Source organism: Onychomys torridus, chromosome 1, assembly GCF_903995425.1.
Source record: "Onychomys torridus chromosome 1, mOncTor1.1, whole genome shotgun sequence".
Taxonomy (NCBI): domain Eukaryota; kingdom Metazoa; phylum Chordata; class Mammalia; order Rodentia; family Cricetidae; genus Onychomys; species Onychomys torridus.
The window spans coordinates 69396843-69422133 of NC_050443.1; the positions used below are offsets into that span (position 1 = coordinate 69396843).

The 25291-nt window shown below is 39.1% G+C and overlaps 1 long non-coding RNA gene across 2 annotated transcripts; it reads right to left on the reverse strand.

Annotated features, from left to right (window-relative positions):
- Window positions 1-2412: 2412 nt before the first annotated feature.
- LOC118576662 lies at window positions 2413-25287 on the reverse strand. Of its 2 annotated transcripts, XR_004943971.1 has the most exons (5): window positions 25124-25287; window positions 23001-23076; window positions 17888-17993; window positions 3533-3662; window positions 2413-2443 (listed from the first exon to the last, which is right to left on the reverse strand). It is a non-coding gene; the product is annotated as an uncharacterized LOC118576662 (long non-coding RNA). The 2 variants fall into 2 exon arrangements; XR_004943970.1 differs by lacking the exon at window positions 23001-23076.
- Window positions 25288-25291: the final 4 nt, after the last annotated feature.

Below are 25291 nucleotides of genomic sequence, written 5' to 3' on the forward strand. Positions count from 1 at the left end.
CTATTTTCTCTCATGCTTACAGTTCAGTTGTTGGCTAAATTAGGGATCTGCAAGAAAAGGAAGCAGACATGTCTGCCAACTGAGATGCCTTTGTAATCATGTGTGATGTTTGCTGAGACCTAAATCCTTGACTTAGGAGACCATGGCAGGCATCCCTTGGACATCTATATTATACATAACGATGTGTCTAGACACCTGTGGCTTACAGAGAAAATAATTTCTCAGAACAATTACATTCATCTACAAAATACTTCCAACTACCTATTTCTCTCTGTAGTTCTACTTGACATATAGATAGAACATGGAATATTATGAAAAGTTGAAAATCTAGATGGAAAATGTTTCTCAGATATAGACATTTAAATTTCAGATACTGGTTCATACTTAGATGGAGAGTATCTTTAAAAAATTGATTCAGCAAGACCACAAATGCATAAAATTAAAGCATGTGTGGGGAAGGGGTTTTCTGCTGAAAAAAATGGCCTCTTTTTCCCCATCCCTAGCATTATCACTTTATGTGTTTGGTCCCTCAAAAGCTATTTTCAGTTAAAGAATTATAAGTGAAAAATTTTAAATATAGATGAAATTCATTAAAACAAAATTTGATATATCTAAAATAATTATTTCCATGTTAATGTGACCAGGACATTTAGACAACAAAAGAGTCAACAGAAGGACTTGACAGAAAGTGTACTCATAAAAGAATTATTAAATATGCATTTAATAATTAGTAAGTTCTAGGCCAGCCTGGTCTACAAAATGGGTTCCAGGCTAGCCAGGGCTACATAGTGAGACTGTCTCAAAACAAACAAAAAGGAAAAAGAGAAAGAAAAAAATAGTTATAAGGAAAAAATAATCCTCTTACAGTTTGAATTGCTAACTGTGAAGAAGTAATTCATTGGATACAGGCAAATATTATGTACCATTTACTCTCTGTTAATTTTCTTCCTTTCTTTCTTGAAAACAGGCTTAAGTAGATTACTTTATATTTTGAGGCAAGGTCTCACTGTGTATCCTTGGCTGGTCTTGAACTCACTGTGTAGTCAAGGCTGGCCTCAAACTCACAGAGATCTGCTTGTTTCTGCCTCCCAAGTGCTGAGATCAAATGCCTGTGCCACTGCACTGGCCATACTTTATTTCTCTTGTATTAAAAAAAAAAAAAAAACCCACATGGTAGTCACAGCTGAAGCCTGGCTCTTCTGCACAGTGCAAGTTTAACAAGATGGTCTGTGAATCCTGATGGAGATTTGGTGAACAAGTCTTTTTCCTTAGGTCAGAGATTGGGTAGCCAGAGGTCTTGGAGTTGGCATCAAAGGTGACTTTAATGGAGTTGCCCAAAGTGGTGGTGGTTCCCTGGCTGAAGTGCAGCTATTATCCACAGCAGCCATTAAGAGCAACTTTTGGAGCTCTGATGTTGAGACCATGCCAATGTCCCTGTGGGTGGGGAAGGAGCTTGCAGCACAGTGCTATGGTGGCTTGTCACTTCCTATGGAACAGTGTGGGGCTTCCTGATCTTGTTGGGCAAGTAGCATCTCTGCATTGAGACAATAGAGATTATCTCTGTTAGGGTTTCTATTGCTGTGAAGCGAAACCATGACCATGGCAACTCTTATAAAGGAAAATGTTTAATTGAGGTGCTAGCTTATAGTCCCAGAGGTTTAATCCATTATCATTATGGCAGGGAGCATGGTGGTGTGCAGGCAGACATGGTGTTGGAGAAGTAGCTGAGAGTTCTATGTCTTGCAGGCAACAGGAAATCAACTTTGACACTGAATGAAGCTTGAGCAAAAGAGACCTCAAAGCCCGCCCCCACAGTGACACACTTCCTCCAACAAGGCCACACCTCCCAATAGTACCACTCCCAATGACTCATTGCAATAAACATTTTGCTGGTTTGTGGTTCATTGGACAGAAGGGCATACTGCGTGACACACCGCAGCTCCTGATGCCACTAGGAAGTGTTGGAAAGACGAGGAGCAGGGTGATTTTGTTTTGTTTTTAATTAATTTTGGGAGGTTCTTTTGGAGGTCATGCATCAGGGGAAGGGGCAGATATGGAGGGAATGGGAGGTGAGTGAGACTGGAGTACATTATGTGAAATTCCCAAAGAATTGGGGCTAGAGATGGCTCAATGGTAAAGAGCACTGACTGCTCTCCCAGAGGTCCTGAGTTCAATTCCCAGCAACCACTTTGTGGTTCACAACTATCTATAATGACATCTGCTGCTCTCTCTCTCTCTCTTTTCTCTCCCTCACTCTCTTTTTTTTTCTTTTTTCTTCTTTTCTGAGACAGGGTTTCTCTGTGTAGCTTTGCACCTTTCCTGGAACTCTCTTTGGAGACCAAGCTGGCCTCGAACTCACAAAGATCCGCCTGGCTCTGCCTCCCGAGTGCTGGGATTAAAGGCGTGCGCCACCACCGACCGGCATCTTCTCCTCTCTTTTGGCCTGTAGGGACACATGAAGGCAGAACACTGTATACATAATAAATAAATAAATCTTTAAAAAAATCCCAAAGAATCAATAAAGAATTATGTTGAAAAAAATCAAATTTCACTTCTTAACTGGAGAATTTTATTATCAATTTGACTATTTAACTTACTTTATCTATTCAATAATCTTTTGAAAAGTTGAAATATATTTACTGAAATTTGTGCCTCCTCTGCATTGCCAACCTAATCCCCCCACCCCCATTCTTTCTGAGATGCAAAATTTGGCAACATAGAGAAGAAAATAAAGCAGTATAACATACTGGGCCAGCAAGATGGCTCAGTGGGATTTAGCACAGAACTGATGTGTAAACCTGATAATATAAATTCAGTCTCTAAGTTCCACAATGAAATGGGAAAAACAGCTCCTGAATGTTGTCCTCTGACCACACATGCACTATGGCACTCAAACACATGTACACAGATAAACACAGACACAGACAGACAAACACACACACACACACACACACACACACACTATGACCGAGACAACTTATAAAAGAAAACATTAATTTTGGGCTCACAGTTCCAGATGATTAGAGCCCATAACCATCATGGCTGGAGCATGGCAGCCAGCAGGCAGGCATAGTGCTGAAGAAGTTGCTGAGAGCTTACATCTGCTCCACAAGCATGAGGCAGAGTGTGAGCAAGCTAACTGGGCTTTTGAAACCCCAAAGCACACTCCGGGTGACACACTTCCTCCAACAAATCCACACCTCCTGATCCTTCCCCGACAATTCTACCAACTGCAAACCAAGCATTCAAATACATGAGCCCCTGAGCGCCATCCTCATTCAAACCACCGCATACACTAATAAAAATGTATTTTAATCAGTTAATTTATTATTTTAATTTTGGAGGGGATTTCGGGACAGGGTTTCAAAACTATATAGGTCTGGCTGTCCTGGAACTCACTATGTAGATCAAGCTGAATAAATATATTTTAATTAAAGAACCCCACCCCCAGCAATGGCACACTGCCTGAGCACAGCCCTTGGAGCCATGTGATCTTGATCCATTAAACTTTTCTGATGTACTAGATACTCACCCATTCAGACTTTGATTCCCAGAGAGAGCACCCTTTCTATCTTGAAATGTTTAGAACAAAAAGCTTGGGAGTCCAGTGGATGACAGGCTGAGCATTCAGGTAAAAATTTCATGTTGCATGTTTTCATTATCTAGGAATTGAAAAGTATCGTTTTCCCAAAGTTTTTCTTTTTCTTTTCTTTTCTTTCTTTCTTTTTTCTTTTTTTATTTGAGACAGGGTTTCTCTGTGTAGCCCTGGCTGTCCTGGAACTCACTCTGGAGACCAGGCTGGCCTCAAACTCAAAGATTCATCTGCCTCTGACTACCAACTGCTGGGACTAAATGCATAAACCACCACTGAAGGGCTAAAAAGAAGTTCTTACATCATTGTTTAAAAATTGTTCCTCTGGTTGTACGTCAGACATGATAAATCAAAAAACCAAAGACTTAAGAGTGAAGGAAGTTAATTTTTAATAAACATTCCTTGTGATTTACATGATCACAAAGTTGTGAAAATACCAACCAATACAGAGCATCAATGTTTCTGCATTCTGTAAGTAAATCTCAAGTGGAATGCATTATGTTTGTAATTTAATTTTAATACACATAGGTTCATTATGCTCCTAGACAAATCAGTTGTCCTGATTAGTTTTTTTGTCACTTTGACACAAGCCATGGTCATCTAGGAAGAGGGAACCTCAATTGTGAAATACCTCCATTAGATTGGCCTGTAGGCAAGTCTGCGGGGCATTTTCTTAATTATTTTATTAAGATTCTAAAATATTGTTATGGGAGGGCCCAACTCACTGTGAGCAATACTACAATGGGCAAATAATACTGGGCTGTATAAGAAATCAGGTTGCGCAAGCTATGTATGGGTGGAATTCAGTAAGCAGCATTCCTCTGTGGCCTCTGCTTCAGTTCCTGCCTCCAGGTTCCTGTCCTGTTTGAGTTTCTGCCCTGACTTACCTTCATGATGGACTGTAAACTGTAAAGTGAAATAAACCTTTCCTCCGAGTTGCTTTTGGTCATGGTCTTTATCACAGTGACAGAAACATAACTAAGACACCGGCTGAATATTTTAACTGAAATATATACTAAGTTTTTTTTTTTTTTCTGTAGGTTTTATTTTATAAAAGTCAAACTTAATTCTTACTAATGAGTAAGAACTCTTTTGAAGCTTAACTAGTTTAGTATCAGTATAAGGGTAAATATTGTAAAAACACTTTGGCAATGTATAGTGCTACTACATACATGTTTATTATAATAATTATTAGCCATAATAATTATAGTAATAATGGTATATACCTACAAGATCTGACTTGTGTGTTAACTAGCTCACTGCATTTTAGTATACTGCTAGAGAATTTTTCTAAGCTTCATGGAAACATATCTTGAATGCTGTGAATATAAACAGTACAAAAATCCATTCTTGCTCGAATTCAAATTGATACTTCTTTTCTCAGATGGACTTTTACCTTAATGGATATTTTAGGTTATGTTTTATGTTCTTATATAACTTTGTGTTTTTCAGGTATCCAGACATATATTTTATGTTTCATTTGAGGATGACAGTGTGACTGGTGATAACATAGTGTGTGGTAGGAACTTGGAGGAAAGAGGAAGAGAAGAGTATAAGAAGTGTTAGACAAATCAGTGTAACACCTGTGGCTCTCTTCAAATGAATGACTATTTACCATGAGACATTTACTGAGCCTACAAGGAACCATCAACTGTATTGGTGGCCTGCACACAGCTATCTTTGAGTTCACTTGTTTTTAGCTTTGCCTCTGAGCCCTGTGGTCAGCTGGAAATGTGGCAATGGTGGGTGATGAGTAGATACATTTCTGTTGAGAAGAGATAAGCAAGCTAGCTATGGTGGCTCATGAGGCCTATGATCCCAGCAGTAAAGAGGCTGAGGCAGGAGGATCACCACAAGGTTGAGAGTAGCCTGGGTTACACAGTGAGTTCCAGCCAGCCTGGACTACTACAGAGTGATACTCTGTCTCAATAAACAAACAAATAAATTAGAGCTTGGAAGTACTTGGTTCCTGGGACACAGTTATGACATGTGATTGATGAGTTGTTTCCAAACTGTCTATGATCTTCTATTTTATACTTATGCTTGTCTTATGTCAGTGTAACCCAAGAACTGTCTAGTACAAATTTATCCAGTGTAGTTTATTTATTCAGACAGTAGACACTGTCTAGTATCTAGGTTATATCTTCATATATTTCTTTTTTATTTTTTAAGGGGGTGGTTTCAAGACAGGATTTTCCTGTGTAGCCCTGGTTGTCCTGGAATTTACTCTGTAGACCATACTGACTTTGAAATGAAAAATCTACTTACCTCTACCTCCTGAGTGCTCAGATTAAAGATGTGCACCACCATATTCAGCTATCATCATGTGTTTATTTTTGTGAAGCTTTTGTATTACTTAGCTTCCTAGTAGCTAGTACCTTCTATTTATTCCTATAATATAGTTCCTACGCTAAGACAGCATGTTAAACTGGGCATCATGTTACATACCTTTAATTCCAGCATTCTGGAGGCAAAAACAGGTACAACTATGTGAGTCTGAGGTCAGCCTGGGAAATAGAGCAAGACTGTCTCAAACAGAACACCACCCCCTCAAAGCCTATAAATGGCTGGTACTTGTGTGTTGGCTGAATTGAATATATACAATAGGTAATATATTACCTAACGAACTGCATTATAGGACCTTATTAGTCACTATTTCTCTTCATCTGACACTCTGCAAGTGGCACTTATAAAAGTCTATAGCTTAAAAACTTGATATGTAGTGTGTTCTGGGAAGGACTGAAATTAACAGCCATGTGAATTTCTAAATGCTCATTACTAATGATCAATTGTATTTACAATATGTACTTTATTTTTCTCTTATTCTGGAGAAAAATCAGAAAGTGTATAAGAGTTTGAAAAAATGTAGCTTTTTATTTTACTGGTAATATATGTATAATCTATATAACTGTTATGCATTTGTTTACACTTTCCTGAAATTCTTCCTCTCTCTCTTCTTAATAGTCATTTTTATGTGTGTCTGTATGCATATATGTGTACCACATACATGTTTGGTGCCCAAAGAGGCCAGAAAAGGGTACCAGATCTCCTGCAACTGTAGTTACAGATGTTTGTGAGCCACCATGTGGGTGCTAGAAAGTGAAATTGGGTCCTCTGCAATAGCAGGAAGCTGTTGCTTAAGTCAGTATGCCAGTGGTCAATCTATCTGACAAATTTTGGATAGGATGTACAGATAAAGGAACCTATATTCACTTTTGATGGGGGGTATAAAATAAGACAGCCATTATGGAAATCAGTGTGGAGATTTCTAAAAATATTAACAGTAGAAGCACCATATGACCTAGGTGTTTTGTTAGTTGGCCTATACCAGAGAACTCCATACCTAAACCATAGAGATATTTGTACTCTCATGTTTATTGTTGCTTTATTCACTATATCAAAAATTGGACCAACCTAATTGTCCATCAACAGATGATTGGAAAATGAAAATCTGGCATATATTCACACACCATAGAATATACAATATTAAGCAAGGTCATAAATCTCAGAGAGAGAAAAATATTCAAGGTCTCCCCATATTGGTGTGGAATCTCACCAATAATGTAGGTAAACAGATGTACATGTGGGTACAGTAGAGCATGTAGAAAAGAGAACAAGAAAGGCTAAATATAAGGTCATGAGGAAAAACTGGGCATGAGTTGTGAAGTAATATAGAAAGCTAATTGTTTCTCTAACTCTGTCATAAATCTTTCATTTTGGGTAGTGTATAAGTGCATAAATATATTTTCAATAGTGAAAGTGTGAAATCAAATGTGAGGCTCTACAGCTGACATTCTGAATGGTTACTCTAACTGTATAGAAGTTTGTTGAGATATATAGAATTTGGGTCTGCTTAAGTTTGATATATGATTTTATTTGCAAGTTTTTTTATATAATAAAGTTTAGTTTTATAAAAGAAAAGTATGTCTGTAGGTAGTGGAGATTTTAAATTTTTATAGTTTATAACATTTTAAAATTTATAATTTTCAATTTATTTTAAACGTTATTTAAAAAAAAATCACATGCTGGATATGGTGGCACATGACTTTAATTCCCAGCACTCAGAAGGCAGAAGCAGGTGGATCTCTGTGAGTCTGAGGCTAGCCTAATCTATACAGTGAGTTCCAGGACAGCCAGAGCTGTACAGAGAGATCCTGTCTCACACCAGTCCCCACCCACACCAAATAAGATCACACACAAAATTGACTAGACCCAAAGACAAAGACTATACAACTCAATGAACTTCTATACAGTTAGAGTAGCTATTCAAAAAGGTAGTGGACATTTGTATGATTAATCTGGATGGTAGCTTCTTAAGAATAAGGATTGTGCCCATTATTTTTCTTTGTAGAATTTCCAATTCATGATTTTTTAGTGTTCTAAAAAGTCTTTCAAAGGATTGATTTAAGAAATCTTAACAAGGATGTCCTTTTATGGAAGAATAGAATCCCCCTTATTACTCCCAAGTCTTCAAAAAATAAGGACAAGTGTCTGTACACTCCAAACACCTAAATGACATCAATAATTTTCTGGATATACTGAGAAAGAATTCTATCAAGTTTTCCAACTTTTTTAATATGAGAGACATTGTGAGTTGATCAGTAATTCACTGGCTCAGGAACTTGGAACACAGACTTGGAGTCTGGTTTTGCAATAGTCTAACTGCAGTTATGGTCTTGTCTTCTACTACTTAGAAAGGAATCGGATTTTATTTTGCTTCTGATGCTTAAAACATGACATACAGTTTGTACTCAGTTGATGCTTATTTAATCAGTTCCTAATTTGAGACAGCTTGCAATATTTCTGGACTTCATTTTTTTTATTATAAAATAGAGTGGTTATCTTCTGACATCATTTCCAGCTCTGCCACTCTGATTATATGATCTATGTATCCCAAAGCCAACTTCCCTAAGCCATCTTTCTGTCTGGGTCATTGAGAAATGGCATAGCATTCTTGCTTTATTATAAGGATTGTCTTCATTTCTGAGTCATTCTTACTGAAAGCACTTCAAAAGAGCCTGAAACAATGCTGTATGTTTAGTGGAGAACAAATTGGAGAATTACCCATTCAATATTTTTGCAGAATTCTCTACTCTATAAAAGCTGCAAAATTATTTCATGTAGTTTCTTCTTTTTTTCTTTAAAGCTTTTTAAAAAATGTGTATAGGTGTTTTGCATGCATGTATGTCTGTGCACCATGTGTGTGCCTGATGCCCAAGGAAGCCAGAAAAGAGTATTAGATCTTCTGAAACTTGAATTATGGAACTGGAGTTGTGAGCTACCATGTGGGTGCTGGGAATTGAACTCAGGTTGTCTTGAACCTGGTTAACCTTGAACCAGCAAGTGTTCTTAACCATTGAGCAATCCTTCCAGCCCTCCTGTAGTTTCTTAATGATATCTTTCATCTCAAGGAATCTGTTATCAATCTGTTTAGATGGACTTTGCTACATATCAACAAATTTGTTTGGTAACAAGAATTCAGATGAGTTGGTAAGTCTTTTATGGACTACCAAACCTCTAAATCCTTTGGAGGCCAAGACATCTGTAACATACTGTCCTAGTTAGGACTACTATTGCTGTAATGAAACACCATGACCAAAAGCAACTTAGGGTTAATTTGGCTTATATTTCCACATCCCTTTTCATCATGAAGGAAGTCAGGACAGGAACTCAAACAGGGCAGGAACCTGGAGGCAGGAGCTGATGTAGAGGCCATGGAATGGTGCTCACTGGTTTGCCTACAGCCTGATCTTATGGAGAAATTTTCTCAGTTGAGGAGCTCTTCTCTCCAGTGACTCCACTTGTGTCTTGCTGACATAAAACTAGCTAGCAACCATACTATAGCTTTTCTTTACCCCTTCATAATTGAAAGAGCTTTGCCTGAAGAATGATAAAAGAATGATGATAATGACATCAACTTAAAAAGATTAGAAATGGCAAACATTTGAGCTTTGTTGTAAGAGGCCTCAGTGGGTGTGTGAAATAGTATAGTGAGGAACTCTAATTAGACAGGAGTTTGTGTAGCATGAATCTTAAAGAGTCTTGTTAATAACAACAAACCCAAGGCCAGTTATTGAGGTAAATGCTGGAAGATCAGAGAAGCAGAACAAGCCACAGCCACCTCACCTCGCCAGTTCCTCAGCTATTCGTCAGTTGATCCTATTTCCTCAGACTGGATGCCTCACAGCTGAACTGTGCTGCTCAAAAACCTAAAAGCTTAACCAGCCTAGTTCCTGTTTTTCACGCCTTATACACCTTTCTGCTTTCTGCCATTACTCCCTGGGATTAAAGGCTCACTTCCTGGGATTAAAGGTGAGAGTCACCAAGCCAGGCTATTTCCAGTGTGACCTTGAACTCACAGAGATCCATGCCTCCAGAAGGCTAGGATTAAAGGTGTGAGTGCCACCATTTTCTAGCCTCTGTATCTAGTGGCTGTTCTGTTCTCTGACCCCAGATAAGTTTATTAGGATGCACAATATTTTGGGGAACACAATACCACCACAAGTTTGAGGTCTTTTCATTTTAAATTCAATAATTTCAACTAATAACAAATGTACCTTTGTCCTTACACACTAATCTTACTGAGTAACTTTATTAAAAGTATCTGCTACTAAATAAATAAGATTCTAACTTATCGAGCTGAACAAACTACTTCTTTATAGAATAAAGATGCTGAAAACACTAAGTGATTTGCTCTTGGGAGGTCTCTAAAAGATATCTTTAATTGGCTTCTGGTTTTCAAAATGGGATTTTCAGGGAGACAGTCACTAGTAGAGCTGGTGAAAAGACCTGAAGTAACAGAATGTTACATTCTACAATTACAAAGTACTGGTGAGTATTTGCTATTTTATCTTCACAACTGAGTTGTGAGGGAAACAGTTCAGGTATCTGCTGGTGGGATGTTCTGTATGTTAAATGTGTTGCTCTGATTGGTTAATAAATAAAACATTGATTGGCCGGTAGCCAGGCAGGAAGTAGAGGTGGGACAAGCAGAGAAGAGAATTCTGGAAACAGGAAGGCTGAGGCAGAGAGATGCTGCCTCCCGCCGCCTGTAAGCCACGAGCCATGTGGCAACTTATAGATTAATAGAAATGGGTTAATTTAAGATGTAAGAACTAGATAGCTAGAAGCCTGCCATGGTCATGCAGTTTGTAAGTAATATAAGTCTCTGTGTGTTTACTTGGTTGGGTTTGAGCAGCTGTGATACTGGCGGGTGAGAGAGATTTGTCCTGACTGTGGGCCAGGCAGGACTGGAGAAAACTCTAACTACAGGTATCTATTTTTCACTTCAACTTATAGTGAAGGGATTGATACCAGGCAAGGTCAACTGGTAGGTATAAAGTCATGATGGTTTGAATAAAAATGGCCCCCCCTAAATTCATATAGTTGAATACTTGGTCCCCAGTTGGTAGAACTGTTTGGGAAGAATTAGAAGGTTGGCCTTCTTGTTAGGAGGTTGTCACAGGGGGGTGGGCTTTGAGATTTCAAAGGATTGTGATTCCCAGCATGTTTCTCTCTGCCTCTTGATTGTGGATCATGATGTGAACCCTTTAACTGTTCCTTTGTTCCTTTGAAACCATAAGCCAAATTAAATGCTTTCTTTCATAAATTGCCTTGGTTATCAAGTTTTACCATAGCAACAGAAGAATGACTACTATAAAAGTTGGTACCAGGGATGGCTATTACTGTGATAGGCCTGGCCATGTGATTTATTTTATACAAATATGGAAGAATTTGATACTTTGGACTAGAAACATAGTTGAATGCTCTAGCAGAGCTTAATGGGCCACCCCAGTAGGAGCTTAGAAGACGGTAGTGTTGAGAGCTATGTAGACTATGGAGGGCCAGTTCAGAACATTTCAGAGGGAATCTATATTAGCAACAGGGTTAGAGACCATTCTGGATATTTTGGTAAAGAATGTGTCTACTTTTTGCCCTTGTCTTAAGAATCTGCCTAAGACTAAATTGAAAAGTAATGCACTAATTTCTTTGGCAGAGAGTTCAAGACAGCCTAATATTGACTATGTCATGTGGCTATTAGTAATCACTCTTATGCAGGTCTATAATGAAAAAGGATGTGGGGCAAAAAGAAATACAAAATATACAGTTTAAAGAGGTAAGGGGCAGCAGAAAATTTAGCATTGGAGTCAAGGCTTGTGTTCAAAGAGATGAGAAGTTTAAAGACAGGCTGATCATAAATGGAACAAAGGGAGGGGTACCCTCAGGGTGAGACCTCACCCATAGAAGCTTCCAACTTGAGAGAGAGAGAGAAAGAAAGAGAGAGAGAGAGAGAGAGAGAGAGAGAGAGAGAGAGAGAGAAGAGTTTCTGCTCCTAAAAAGCAACAACAAATAAAAACTGCCATGGATATGATTCAAGGGTGCCAGGGTACTCCCCAAGTTTGTAGTTATAAACTTGGCAGTGTTGTTCATATGGTTTTGGCTTTAAGAGTCATGAAGGGTATGAATAAAGATGTTGTTGACTATTCCTCCATGGTTAAGGAGAAGCACTCAGGCCAGGTATGTGGCAGGGGAGTCCCTACATGGAGGCCCTGAGAGACCATTGTGTGAAGCTGTGAAAGTGAAGCCTATATTGCATTGGAGACCCCAAGATGTTAGAGGTTCCAGAGCTGTGAGGTATCTGCCAAAAAGAGCTGCATAAAAGGAGTAGAACCAGACCAAGAGAGAGAAGTGTTTTGTGGCCAACAAAACAGGAAGGGCAGAACCATCTAAGCTCTTTGATATCAGACCTGGAGCTATATAATTTCTCTGCTGCATTTTGGTCTTGCTTTGATCCAGTATTTCTTTTTGCTGCTGCCCCCATTCCTCTCTTTTGGAATTTGGTAATGTATATTCTGTGCCATTGTATGTTAGAAGTATGTGATTTGCTTTTTGATTTTGTGGGAGGTTACAATTAGCCAATTGCCTTGAGTCTCAGACTCTGAGACTGGACTTTGAAACTTGAGATTATGAAAGACTACGGGAACTTTTGAGGTTGGACTAAATACACCTTGCATTATGATATGGCTATGAAGCCTATGGGGACCAGGGAGTGAAATGTGTTAGTTTGAATGCGATTGGCCACCATAAGCTCATGTGTTTAATTGAATACTTGGTCCCTAGTTGGTAGAATACTTTGGGAAGGATTAGAGCCCTTGTTGGAGGAGGTGTGTCACTGATGGTGGCCTCTGAGGTTTCAAAAGGTTTGTGTGATTCCCAGTGTTCTCTCTCTGCCTCATGGTTGTGGATCAAGATATTAACTCTCAAATGTTCCTTTGCTTGGTCATCATGGATTTTTAGCTCTCTGAAACTGTAAGCCAAATTAAACACTTCTTTTGTAAGTTGCCTTGGTTATGGTGTTTTATCATAGCAACAGAAAATTAACTATGACAAAGGCCACAGCTTTCCCATTTAGACTACACTTCAAGTGTTCTGGCCTTAACCCAGTACTGTTTGTATTACAATAAACTTCAGATTAAGGGCAAATGACAAAGTACACATGTCAACATATCTTGGAGACATGACTTGTTAGTGGTTAGAAGAGTGATACACAATTCTGGCCCCTAAGGATATGATGTGGCAATTGTGTACATTTCACTGAAGTAATACTACCAGTCCTGCTCACTGTCTGATCAATGTGCTTGTTCCACTCATGAACATTTCTGCATACTCTTTCATGGGATGTTTTAGCAATATCAATTTGCTAATTGTGAAGACAAAATTATTATGGTAGATCATAAAGAAAGCCTGCCTTTTGGATTTGTCAGTTTTGTTCCTGATGCTGGTTAAATATCTTTTGCTATGCCTTATAAGATTCTACTTAGCCAAAATTTTTAATGTGTAAGAAAGCTTAAATATGGGCATTGTCTTAGGTTAAAATAATGTAGTCTTAATCAATGTAATAAACTGACCAGTTTATAATCTGAGGTTAAAAGTTACATTTTTTTTGTTGACCTCCTTGGTACTCTAAGAAAGCACCCCAGGCTCCTTTTTAAAATACACAATTAATGAACTCTGAAATACAGAGAAATTTTTAACCCAATTTAATAAAAAAAAAAAAGAACACAAATTACCTAATTAGGCCATTTTAGAAGAATATAAGCATAACATTTGAGAAATTGTTACTAGACTCATGAACTAACAACGTTCTCATCCTCAAAAAAGTTGTCTAGACATCTTTGGCTTCTAGAAGGTGTATAGAATTAGGATAAACAGGCCTAAGTGGAAAAGGAAGATGACTACGAAGATAAGTTCAGATCTTTCTCTTTAGTTTACCCCAGGGAACAATATATGAACATCCGAATAGAACCATTTGCCTCTTGTCTACAATAAGAAAGATAGAAAACCACAAATAATCCTGTCTTTGTGTGCATGTTTATGTGCATGCAAGTGCATGAGTGTGTGTAGGCCCCAGAATGGCAAACTTGGTGGTGGTCTCAGTTGCAGTTTATTTGACAGGGTCTGTCATTGGCCTGGAGCTCACTAATATGTTAGTCTAGCTGGCCAGTGAACCCAGGACTCTGCCTGTCTCTGCATCCCAAGAGCTAGGATTACAAGCACTACCAAGCCCAACTTTTTTTTTCTTTTAAAATAGGTACTGAGAATCTAACTTAGTTCCTTGTGCTTGCATCCAAGCCCTTCACTGATGGAGCTATCACTTCAGCCCTAGTAGTAATGTCTTAAGATGTAAATTCATTTCTTTAATATAAATAGAGTGAGTACTATAGTTTAGGGTCAGGGGCAGTTCTCACCAAAGACACCAACTTTCTCTTTGGTTGCTTTGCCAGTCTCAGTCTGTAGCAGTTACCTAGTTTTTTAAGATCATTGGTGGTACTTCAGTCTCCATCAGGTACCACCCGATTCAGCTCAGCAACCCCATTTAGCTTCCCAGCCCAAATGAAGACAGAGATGCACAAAGTGTGATCATCTACCACAACACATGCTGTAACTGTTCTACTTAGCTGTGTGCTTGTAGTCCTAGACGCTTGGAGGACTGAGAGGAGAAAACTGTTTGATCCCAGTCATTTAAAGCAGCTGGCTGACACGAAGGTCTGTCTCAGGGGGTTTATCCCCTCTGGAGCTGGGGAGACAGCTCAGTGGCTGAGGTGCTCGCTGTGCAAGTGTGAGGTCGTGAGTTCACTGGAGTGTGCCTGCAGTAACCTCAGCACTAGAGCGGTGCAGACAGAAGCAGCTCTGGGACCTGTTGGCCGGCTGGCTAATCAAGCCACATTGGTAAGCTCCAGGGTCAGTGTAAATTAAAGAATGAGAATTACTGGATGATTCAAAGTAGTGCTTTTGTGTTAAAATTTTAAACATGTTCTCATACACTGTACACGAGTCACTATCAGCTCCTTTCTGAAACTTGTGGTTAAGGCCTGTTTCATGAATTCTAGCAGAATGTCTTCAACCAAACATGTTCTTTTACTAACATACAGTAATAATAGTTACACTCATACTTCCTTATTATTACAGTTTTTAGTATTTCAAACCATCTTCCTGTTTTGTTCTCTCGAAAGCATAGGCTGTCCTTTAGTAAATCAATTGATTTAATTTGACTTGCTATATTTGACAACATTTTTTGGGTTCACATTTTTTTTTTTTCTCATGCCAAGTTCTGCATTTTTCATTTCCCACAGAATCAGGACAAACTGTACATCCCCTGCAGTGACCAGGGAAGATCTGGCTAAATGTCAACTATGTTAATTGGTATAGAGAAAACAACGGCCTTATTTTTATCTGATTAAAAATCCCTACAAGCATTCCCTTATAAACTAAAGCCATATCAGTACAAAGTGACTTAATTTTAAGTTTGGCAGATGTGTCCTTCCTGCCCCTCCTTTACTATAGCATATAGAAATGTTATTGTTTCCTGGCAACTTCCAGAATCCCAAATTTTAATTCTATTTTTGGAAGTTTATAATTTGGTATTAAAAACTTTCTTGATTATAAATTAGAATAAAAATGTACTTGTTTTAAAATGATATATTTAAACAATTGATTTACCAAATAACATATAGAACCTTATTTAAAAGATGCTGGGAGTCACTTGAGAGGCTGGGGAGATGGCTCAGTGTGTTAAGTGCTTGCTGCCCAAGCAAGAGGACCCGAGTTCAGATCCCAAGGACTCCTATGAAAGCTAGTTGTGGCAGCCTGTGTCTCCGTGCTGGGGAGGCAGAGACAGGCTGATCCCAGGGCCTTGCTGGGGAGCCAGTCTAGCAAAAAGGTAAAACTCCAGGTTCAATGAGAGACCAGATCTCACAAAATAAAGTGTAGAGTGACAGTGGAGGATATACATCAACCTCTGGCCTTGACACCTATTTACCCGCCCCCCCCCCCCCACAACCACCACCACCACCACTAGTCTGAGATACTTTATTCTACTGTTAAAAAGTCTAACATCTTTTTTTTTTTTTTTTTAAAGCTCCAGGACGAGCAGGTTATATAATATAATTGCTTCAGTTAATTGGGGTGTAGGAGGTGTAGGTGTAAAGAGTAAAAGGTAATGAACTTTGATAAATTTATATGAGCAATAAGAAGGTATCAGGTAAAACTTAGTTTTTACCAGAGTATCTGTAGCTTCAGTGCTTGTTCAAAATTGTATGTTGCCTCTTTAAGGTTGGGATTTCCCAAGACTATTCTGCCTTTAGCTTGTTCTCAGTTAACCTTCATAATTTCATGACTTCACCACTCATACATATGCTTGCCTTGTCTGACATTAGTATCTTTCTTGGAAGCTACATGAGGATCCTTTGGTATCTTAGAGAGCTACATCCATTTGGATGCCTAATGAGCAACTAAAAATCAATATAATATATAAGCATTTCCAATTTCTATTCCATCTTGGATATACCTTAGAAGTTACTACTTTCTTTTAACAGGTCAAATGCTAAATAAATGAAAAAAATAATCACCAAATAAATAGAAGTTGAACAAATGAAAACATCAACAACATATTTTGGATCAGTTAAAACAGTGAAGTCAGAGGGCAAAGCAAGTCACAGTCTTCTATACAGAAACAGAGACAACAGAATGAATATACAATACAAGGAGATTATTAGATTGGCTTATATGATATAGTCTGGGTAACCCAACCATGGCTGTCTTTATACTGGGGAGGCTGAGAGTCTGATAGCTGCCCAGTCCATGAGACTGGCTGTCGCAGCAGTCCCAGCCTGGGACTGAAGGCCTGGGGGATTTCCAGAGAGCATCTGGGTTCTAGTATCTGTGAAAGAGTATATTAGCCCCAGCAGCAGCTACACAAGCAGAGCACAGAGGATTTTCAGAGTAGGAAAGCTATCCTGTGCACTGCAATGGAAGATTGAGATTATCATGTATCTATGAAAACCTATACAATGTGCAACACTAAGACTGGAGCCCAATGTAAACTCCATGTGTTGGCTAATAATGATCTATCAGTGACATGTTATTGTCAAATGCATCAGTGCAGCCTATGATATCACAGTGGGGGAGGTTGTGCAAATATAGGGACACTTCCCCTCATATAGGAAACCAGTATTTTATACTCAAATTTTCGGTGAACCTAAGATGTCAACAAAGTTTACTTGGGGTAGAGTAGGAGTGGGGGGCCAAGGAATTGGAGAAGGATGGGTATAATCTTAATATGTCTTATTAGTGTATGAAATTATCAAAGAATTTTAAAAATTGTTAAAGATGGTCAGGGTGGTTTAAACCTGTAATCCCAGCACTTAAGAAGTACAGATAGGAGTATTGTTATGAGTTCTAGGTCAGCCTGGGCTACAGGGTGAGATCCTGTCTTAACATTGTTTTAATAGCTGAGGTTGCATGTCATGGATGATACAACTGATACATTTTGCAAACTATTAATGTATGCTTCATTTCTTACTCCCTCTTCTTTCAGTCAACCTTCTCTGCAGTCTAGAAAAAATATCATAGTTTTCTGATACACGATCATTCCAGGCTTGCATTGTATTTGTTAAGTTGCACTTGTTCATTATTTTCATAATAGTCATCTTGATTTCTACAAATATCAGGATTTCTTATTCTTTTGGTTGGATGTTCATTTGTAAATCATCCAATGTAACATTGGCTGTGAAGCAGCATTTATGACTGAGAAGCATATATGTGGTAATATATTGCATTATCTGTCTAGACAATAACAAAATAAGACCTTTAAAGGTATTTCAAAGCTATATCCCTAGATTTTAAAAAACAGACAATAAAACTATGTGCTATAAACTATTTAGGCCTTTCCTAGAGAATCAAGTATCTTTTATTTTTTTCTTTTAAAAAATCTGGGTAGTCATCATTTACCCTTACCAGAGCCTGAAGAATTAGCCCCATGTCTGGTCAGTGTCAAGGTTGTAGTCTCAGGAACACCTTGAGTAAGGGACAACAGGGTCCACTTGCAAAGAAGGGTATCATTCTAGAGGAAGGGGAAAGAACAGCCAAGGTGATAAAGATGCAAGACCAAGAGGAGAAGCATCCAGAGAAGAATATGATCCTCAGTGAGGTCTTGTTCCAATGAGAAGACCCTTCATATAGTCATCAATTGTTCCCATTGGACAGCTACCATATATTATCTGGAGTACTCAACATGCCTTATAAAACCCTTCATATCCTGGCAATATCCCCGAGGTCAACTCCTAAGCTTTCTTCTTTACTCTCTCTGGCCACATTAGCCTTCTATTATGTAAACAAGTTCAGCTTGTTCTTGGCTGAGAGTCATTTTATTTATTGTTCCCTTTATATAAAATGATCTCTCCTTCCTTTCCCCCAAATCCTCTTCCTCTTTTCTCTCACTTTTGTTCTTTCATTTTCTGAGACATGAATTCATTCTTTAGACTAAGATGGTCTCAAATTCATGGCAATCTTCCTGGTTTTGCCTTCTTGGTGGGATTATACACTCGAGCCACCACACTGGGAACTCAAGCCAATGCTCATCTCCTTAGAAAATCTTCGGATTAAAGTCCTAGTCCTCTATTTGTATTTTTAAAGACATCTATTTATTGGACAAAGTAATGGGTTTCACTGATCCACATACAAACTTTGGTCCTGCTCTCTTCTTATTACTCCGTCCTTCTTTGCATTTGTTTTGTAAGTGATGGCCATTTGACTGGGAGTACATAGAACCTCACTGTACATTTTTATTTGTAATTCCATGATGGTTAAGGATGTTAACACATTGACAATTTATACTTCTTTTGAGAACTATGTGTTAAATTCATTTGCCTATTTATTGATTGTATGATTTGTTACTTGTGTTTAACTTTTTGAATTCCTTATGTAATCTAGATATTAATGATTTGATGTATAGTTGACAAAGATTTCCCCCTTTTCTCTTAGCAATCTATTAATCAATGTATGTGCTATGCAGAAGATTTTTAACTTGATGTAATCCCACTGTCAATCTTGCTATTATTTCTGGGCTACTGAAGTACTTTTCAGAAAGTCCTTGCCTACAGATACTTAGATGTATTAGTTATTTGTTTCATTGCTGTGATAAAACAGCTGATGAAGCAAGTTAAGGGAGGGAGGGTTTATTTGGGATTACAGTTCAAGGACATAGTCTGTCATCACAGGAATGTAATGGCAAGAGGAACTTGAGGCTGCTTGGTCACATTGTATCCACAATCAAGAAGTAGAGTGATGGATGCTGCTGCCCAGCCACCTTTCCTTTTTTTCATTCAGGCAGAGACCCAGACCATGGAACCTGGCTCACATTTCGGGTAGTCATTCCTACTCCAATTAACCTGTCCTAGAAAATCCTCACAGATATGTCCAGAGAATTGTTTTTTGTGGTTGTGGTAGTTTGAATGTAATTGGCCCCCATAGGGAGTGGCACTACTAGTTGTGGCTTTGTTGGAGTGGGTATGGGATTGTTCGAAGAAGAGTATCACTGTGGAGGCAGGCTTTGAGGTTTCCTATGCTCAGGACACTGCCCAGTGTCTCAGTCAACTTCCCTTTGTTTTCTGATCAAGATGTAGCCAGTACCATGCTCCCCATCATGAGGATAATGGACTAAAGCTCTGAAACTGTAAACTGCCATCTCAATGAAATGTTTTTCTTTCTAAGAGTTGCAAGGTCATGGTGTCTCTTCACAGCAGTAGAACCCTAACTAAGACAGTGGTGATTCCAAATCCTGTCAAGTTGACAAGATTAAGTATCACAACTGGGAAAAAGCCTAACCAGGAAAGACCTCTACAATAAAAACCTTTAAAGCAACGAAAAACAAAATTGAAGACACTAGAAGATAGAACAATCTCCTATATTCATGAAATGGCAGAATTTAGACTGTCAAAATAGCTGCATCATTGAAAGTGATCTACTAATTCAATGACATCTCCACGAAAATCTAATGGTATTATTCATAGGACTTGAAAAAGAAAAAATCCCAGTAGGGTGTGGTGGTGCATGCCTTTAATCCCAGAACCTAAGAGGCAGAGGCAGGCAGGTCTCTGTGAATCAAGGCCAGCCTGATCTATAAATCGAGTTTTAAGACAGCCAGTGCTATTACACAGAGAAAAAAATCAAACACACACACACACACACACACACACACACACACACACACCAAAAAGAAAAATCCTAAAATTCATATATAAAGCACAAAAGCTCCAAATAGCCGAACAACATTAGCAAAAAAGAGCAATTATATCTTGAATTATAACACTTGAATTATAATATAGAACCACAGTATAAAATTTATTTTAGATAACACTTTGAGAGGTTTCTTTTAAAAACATTTTTTTGTTGTTGAAATAGATTTTTTCCTCTTATACATGTCATTCTTTTCAAAACAAATATATTATTCTCAGTGTTCCTGGTCAATTAGCTCTCCTAGGCAGCACTTCTCCAATGACTCACTTGTGAACCCCAGGTGTCTTTCATGTTGTGGTTTCAACTACCTAATTCTCTGAAGTCTCTATTCAGCTGGGAGTAGGAAAAAAGAATGCTGAACATATGTTAGAGGTTTTCAGGGCTCATTGCCCAAAACATCATCATTTTCAGTCCATGTTCTCTTGGACAGACATCAGGTATTTGGCCCCAGCTAATCATAAAGGTGGCCAGGAAACAGTCTAACTGTATGCTTAATGGAAGAAAGGAACCATTTGGTCATCAGATGTTTGTACTCCTTGAAATCATGAAGTTGTTTCAGAATGAAGGAGGTAATCCATGTTACATGCTTGGCAAAGAAAAAGTAATCAGCACTTGCATGTTAATATTATCACAAGCATGTACGTTGAGAGTTTGAATTGGTCTTCCTCGATTGAGTATTTGCTTGAGTTCTCTGTTACAAAGAAAGGCAGGTTACATAAGGCCATCTTTTACTCATTTGGCTGCATCATTAAGTAGAGCTAAAGATGAGGGAGAAAGGAGTTGCTGGATGCTCTTATCAACTTAGTTAGCACAATGTCAAAGGGGTCTAATTTAGAAAACAACAATAAGGCCTGAGGACAGTGAGAACAGAGGAGTAGGCTCTCGTTGGACCTCAAGATAGGTTTAAATGAAGTAATAACTATACAAATTCTGGTCACCCTTTTCCATGTTCTTTTCCTTTTATTTTCTTTTTGAGACATGGACTCATTATGTAGATATCACTGGCCTCCAACTGTTTAATTCCCAAGTTCTGGAGTTATAGGTGTGTGCCACCATGCCAGGCTCACTTTCTTACTTTTAAGTCATATATTTATCAGGATCTTCAGGTCAGCCATACACTTTAATTCCTACTTATTTTCTCCTCTCTTTCTACTTCAAGATTTTTTAAAGATTTTAGAACAGGCCAGGGCTGATGGTACATGCCTATAATCTCAGCACTCAGAAAGCTGAGGCCAGAGGAACATGAATTTGTGACCAGCCTGGGGTAGAATATAAATTCAAGGCTATCTTGGGCTACAGAATAAGAGACTCTCAAAATAAATTAGCCGAACACTAAAGCCTACAAATACAACCCCCATTCTGCCAAAATCTAAGAACAAAGACCACGCTTGTCTGTACATTATAACATTCAACAAGACCTAGCACACTGTTTATAGACTATTGGTTTAATGAATTTAATCTATATTGTCAGTTTGTTCAATTATTGGCTAAATGGTCTATGTACCGTAATAGAAAATGAAATCCTAAATTTTGTTTCTGCCACTTAGACTCTGTGGGACTTGGGAAAGTAAATTTATTGAGCTTGTCTGTATTTCTGCATTAGGTAAGTATAATACTTTTTGCAAGTATTGTAAGGAGAATTATACGAAAAAGTCTTGCTGTATTTATAGTACATAAGAGGCATTAAAAAAAAAAAAAAACTGTTGATCTTTCCTCCTGGATCCCAGGACTTTCTCCAATGTAATTTTTTAGTTAAGACAGCTTAGGAACTAACATATGCTATTCACATTGTTTCCTTCTGTTTGGGGACTGCTCATTTGTAAAGAGAACATGCCTTCAAGTTGGTGACTGAAATAGAGAATTGATTAGTTCCCACAGAACTGATGGGTTCACCGTTAGAACAGAATATAGCATCTAAATTGGTGCCTGACACACAGTAAATGTTCAGTACACACTTTTTGAAAGAGTGAATTAACAAAATACTGAGTAAGGATGATGCCTCAGACAGATAATTATAGGATGGACATGATAGGTTTGTGAAAAAGTGGGCAGATTTTATCAAATGGAAGATTTTCAGTGACCGTCTGTCTATTAAGTTGTGTTTTCATCCATCCGTCCATCCGTCCAGTCATCGTTATGCTCTAAGTCTGATTGCACTGTTAACAGTGGCTTGAGGATATGGACCAGTCACTCTTCCCATCACTATGACAAAATACCTGACCAAAGCTACTCAAGAAAGGATTGTTGTTCCTGGTTTCAAGGGATTTCACCGATCCATTAGTGGTGGGAAAATATGTCGAGTGGTACTGTGGTAGTGGGAAGATGTGGCAGAGCTCCTAACATGAAAGATCAACCAGAAAGTAAATAACAGGACCAGAAGGAGTAGATCAGGCTATAACCCTCAAAGGCCTACCTTCCAGGCTACCTCCATCAAACAGGCCCTACAACTTCCCAAACAGTGCGACCAGTTGAGGACCAGGTGTCTTGTTTTTGAATTTTTATTATTTAAAAATTATTTATAGGCCTCTGTGAACTCCCTGTGTGTATATGCACGTGTCTACAGAGGCCAGAAGAAGGCATTGGATTCCCCTGGAGCTGGAGTTTGAGATGGCTTTGATTCAACCAACATGGCTGCTGGGAACTAAACTCAGGTTCTCTTCAAGAACAGAAAGTGGTCTTAACACTGAGCCCCTTCTCCAGCCGCAGGACCAGGTATTTAAATAAAATACAGGATCCTGTAGGGAACAGTCCAGATTCAAACCATAAGTCTCTCTCTTACCCCTCCCCATATTAGTGCAATACAGTAATTAAGGAACTAAGTACAGAATATTACCAGTAGCAAAAGGAGATTCTTGCCCATTAGGCTGGAGAGCAAAATAGTATTCCTAAGTGTAGTAGGCAGCATACATCTAGGAGAATGGAAATAGATGAGGCTCAGTAAGTAGTTAGGTCAGGGGTGGATCATAAAGAGTCTTGTTCCCATGGCTCAGAGACCTGATTATTATCTTCTAGGATAATAACAGTATGTTTGTTTTACTTTTTGTTGCTATAACAGAATACTACAGACTGGGTATTTTTTTTTTTTTTTTCAAGGCAGGGTTTCTCTGTGTAGCCCTGGCTATCCTGGAACTGACTTTGTAGACCAGGCTGGTCTTCAACTCACAAAGATCCACCTGCCTCTGCCTTCTGAGTGCTGGGACTAAGGGCATGTACCACCACTGCTTGGCAAGACTGGGTAATGTTTAATAAACATACATCGATTAGTTCTAGAAGCTAGGAGGTCCAAAATCAAGAGCTTGATTATTCTAGGGAACAAGGTAAAGGGAAAGTGGGAGAGAGGGGGGAGCTGTAACTTCAAGGCCTTTTATAATTAGCATTAATCCATTAATGATCTAAACACCTCCCATTAGACCACACCTCTTAACATTGTTGAGAATTAAGTCCCAACACATTTATTGGTGGTGTGGGGGTAGGGGATGAGTGGGCACATTTTGGAGACACAAACTACATAGAATTTCTAGACAATTTTAGTGCAAAGACAACAATCCCATCATAGATTCAGAAATGTCCAATGGAGGGTTAAATGATAGAGAAATTAGCTAGAACAGTTTGAGAATAAAGGGGATTATAATGGATTAAGACTTGCACTCACACACATACGAGCATCAACATGGGAACATGCAGACAAGCATGCACACCATATGCAAATGAAAAAAAAATCTGGCCATTCCACTGCCTGACAAACACGGGCCACCAAACTACAGATGGACTGCAGATGCACCAAAGGAGTTCTACAGTTTTGTGGAATTTCAAGCTGGTTTGCCGAGAGTGAAACCTGCAGGCTTAAGAACTCCGAGTTCTTGGCAAAAGCATTGGTGGCTTCAGAATTTCAACCAGCCATAGTGGGGTGTGTGCATGTGTGTGTGTGAAATAAAAAGGGAATGGAAAGAGACCATAGAATTCCTGATACCATACATACAATTTTAAACATCTATTAGTTTTTCATCTTTTGAGAGTCAACAGATTTAAGCACAGTATTCTAGATTTGGTTGGCAGATGGTGTACACGGATTTTGAGTACGCTAGCATTTCATTTGAAACTAGCAAGATTACATATAACCATGCTGGTAACTTAACATTCACAGAGAATTTAAAATTTATCCCTAGCCCTGAGTTAAATGTAGAGAGAGCATTAATAACATTTTAAAAGGCTTTGTTAATAGGTCGTCTGGATTTCATAGATCGGAGTCTCAGGATGTAATACTGTTCTAAAATGCCTACCGGGCAGCGTCAATATCTTTCCATGGAAATCTGGCTCACACAAGAGGAGAAAAGAGGCCAAAGGGAAGAAAGACTAGACCAGGGGAGATCGCAGGTACTGATGTCTGACTCTGAATGAGACTTCTCCATTTACCGACTTCCTTCTATGGTGTGGACCTTTAATCTCCCTAGTTGTCAGCCTTGTAGGGTCAAGTTAATCACTGTTGACATCATCCTACTACTTCCCTTTTCAAATTCCACTGAAGCTATGTGTTTCCTGTCGTATTTGACACCGTAGAAAACGAATATCGGGCTGCGGCTTTCTATCTAAATTTAGCCTGGCAGGAACGTGGCGAGTTTTAGTAGTCGAGATAAACACAACTAGGAGACATTTCCAACACTCAAGGAAAACGGGGGTGGTGGTGGTGGTGGTGGTGGTGCAAGACCTTTCCGACATTAAAAAACACAGAAAGCGGTGTGTGTGTGTGTGTGTGTGTGTGTGTGTGTGTGTGTGTTTGAATAGTTCCACAGCGCAGAGGCCTGCTTGTAGGCTCAGAAAAAGAGACTGGCTGGGGCCTTTTCCTTTAAGGCAGGAGGAGGGCCACGGGGTCGTCGCCGGATGGAGCGAAGAAGCAGCCCGGGGGGCCCCAGGACACCTCCGTGGCGGGGAGAAGCTGCGCACCGGCAGCTGCCTCACCTCTTTTGTCCAGCCGACCGCCTCAGCCTCAGCCACTGGGGCGTCCTGGCCTTGCAGCGAAAGAGGGGCGCAGCGGGCCGCCCCTCCCCCGCCCCTAGGACACGCGGGCCCTGCCTGGGGCGACCTGTTGGCAGGGCGCGTCACGTGACGCGGCGGGCCGCGCTGTTC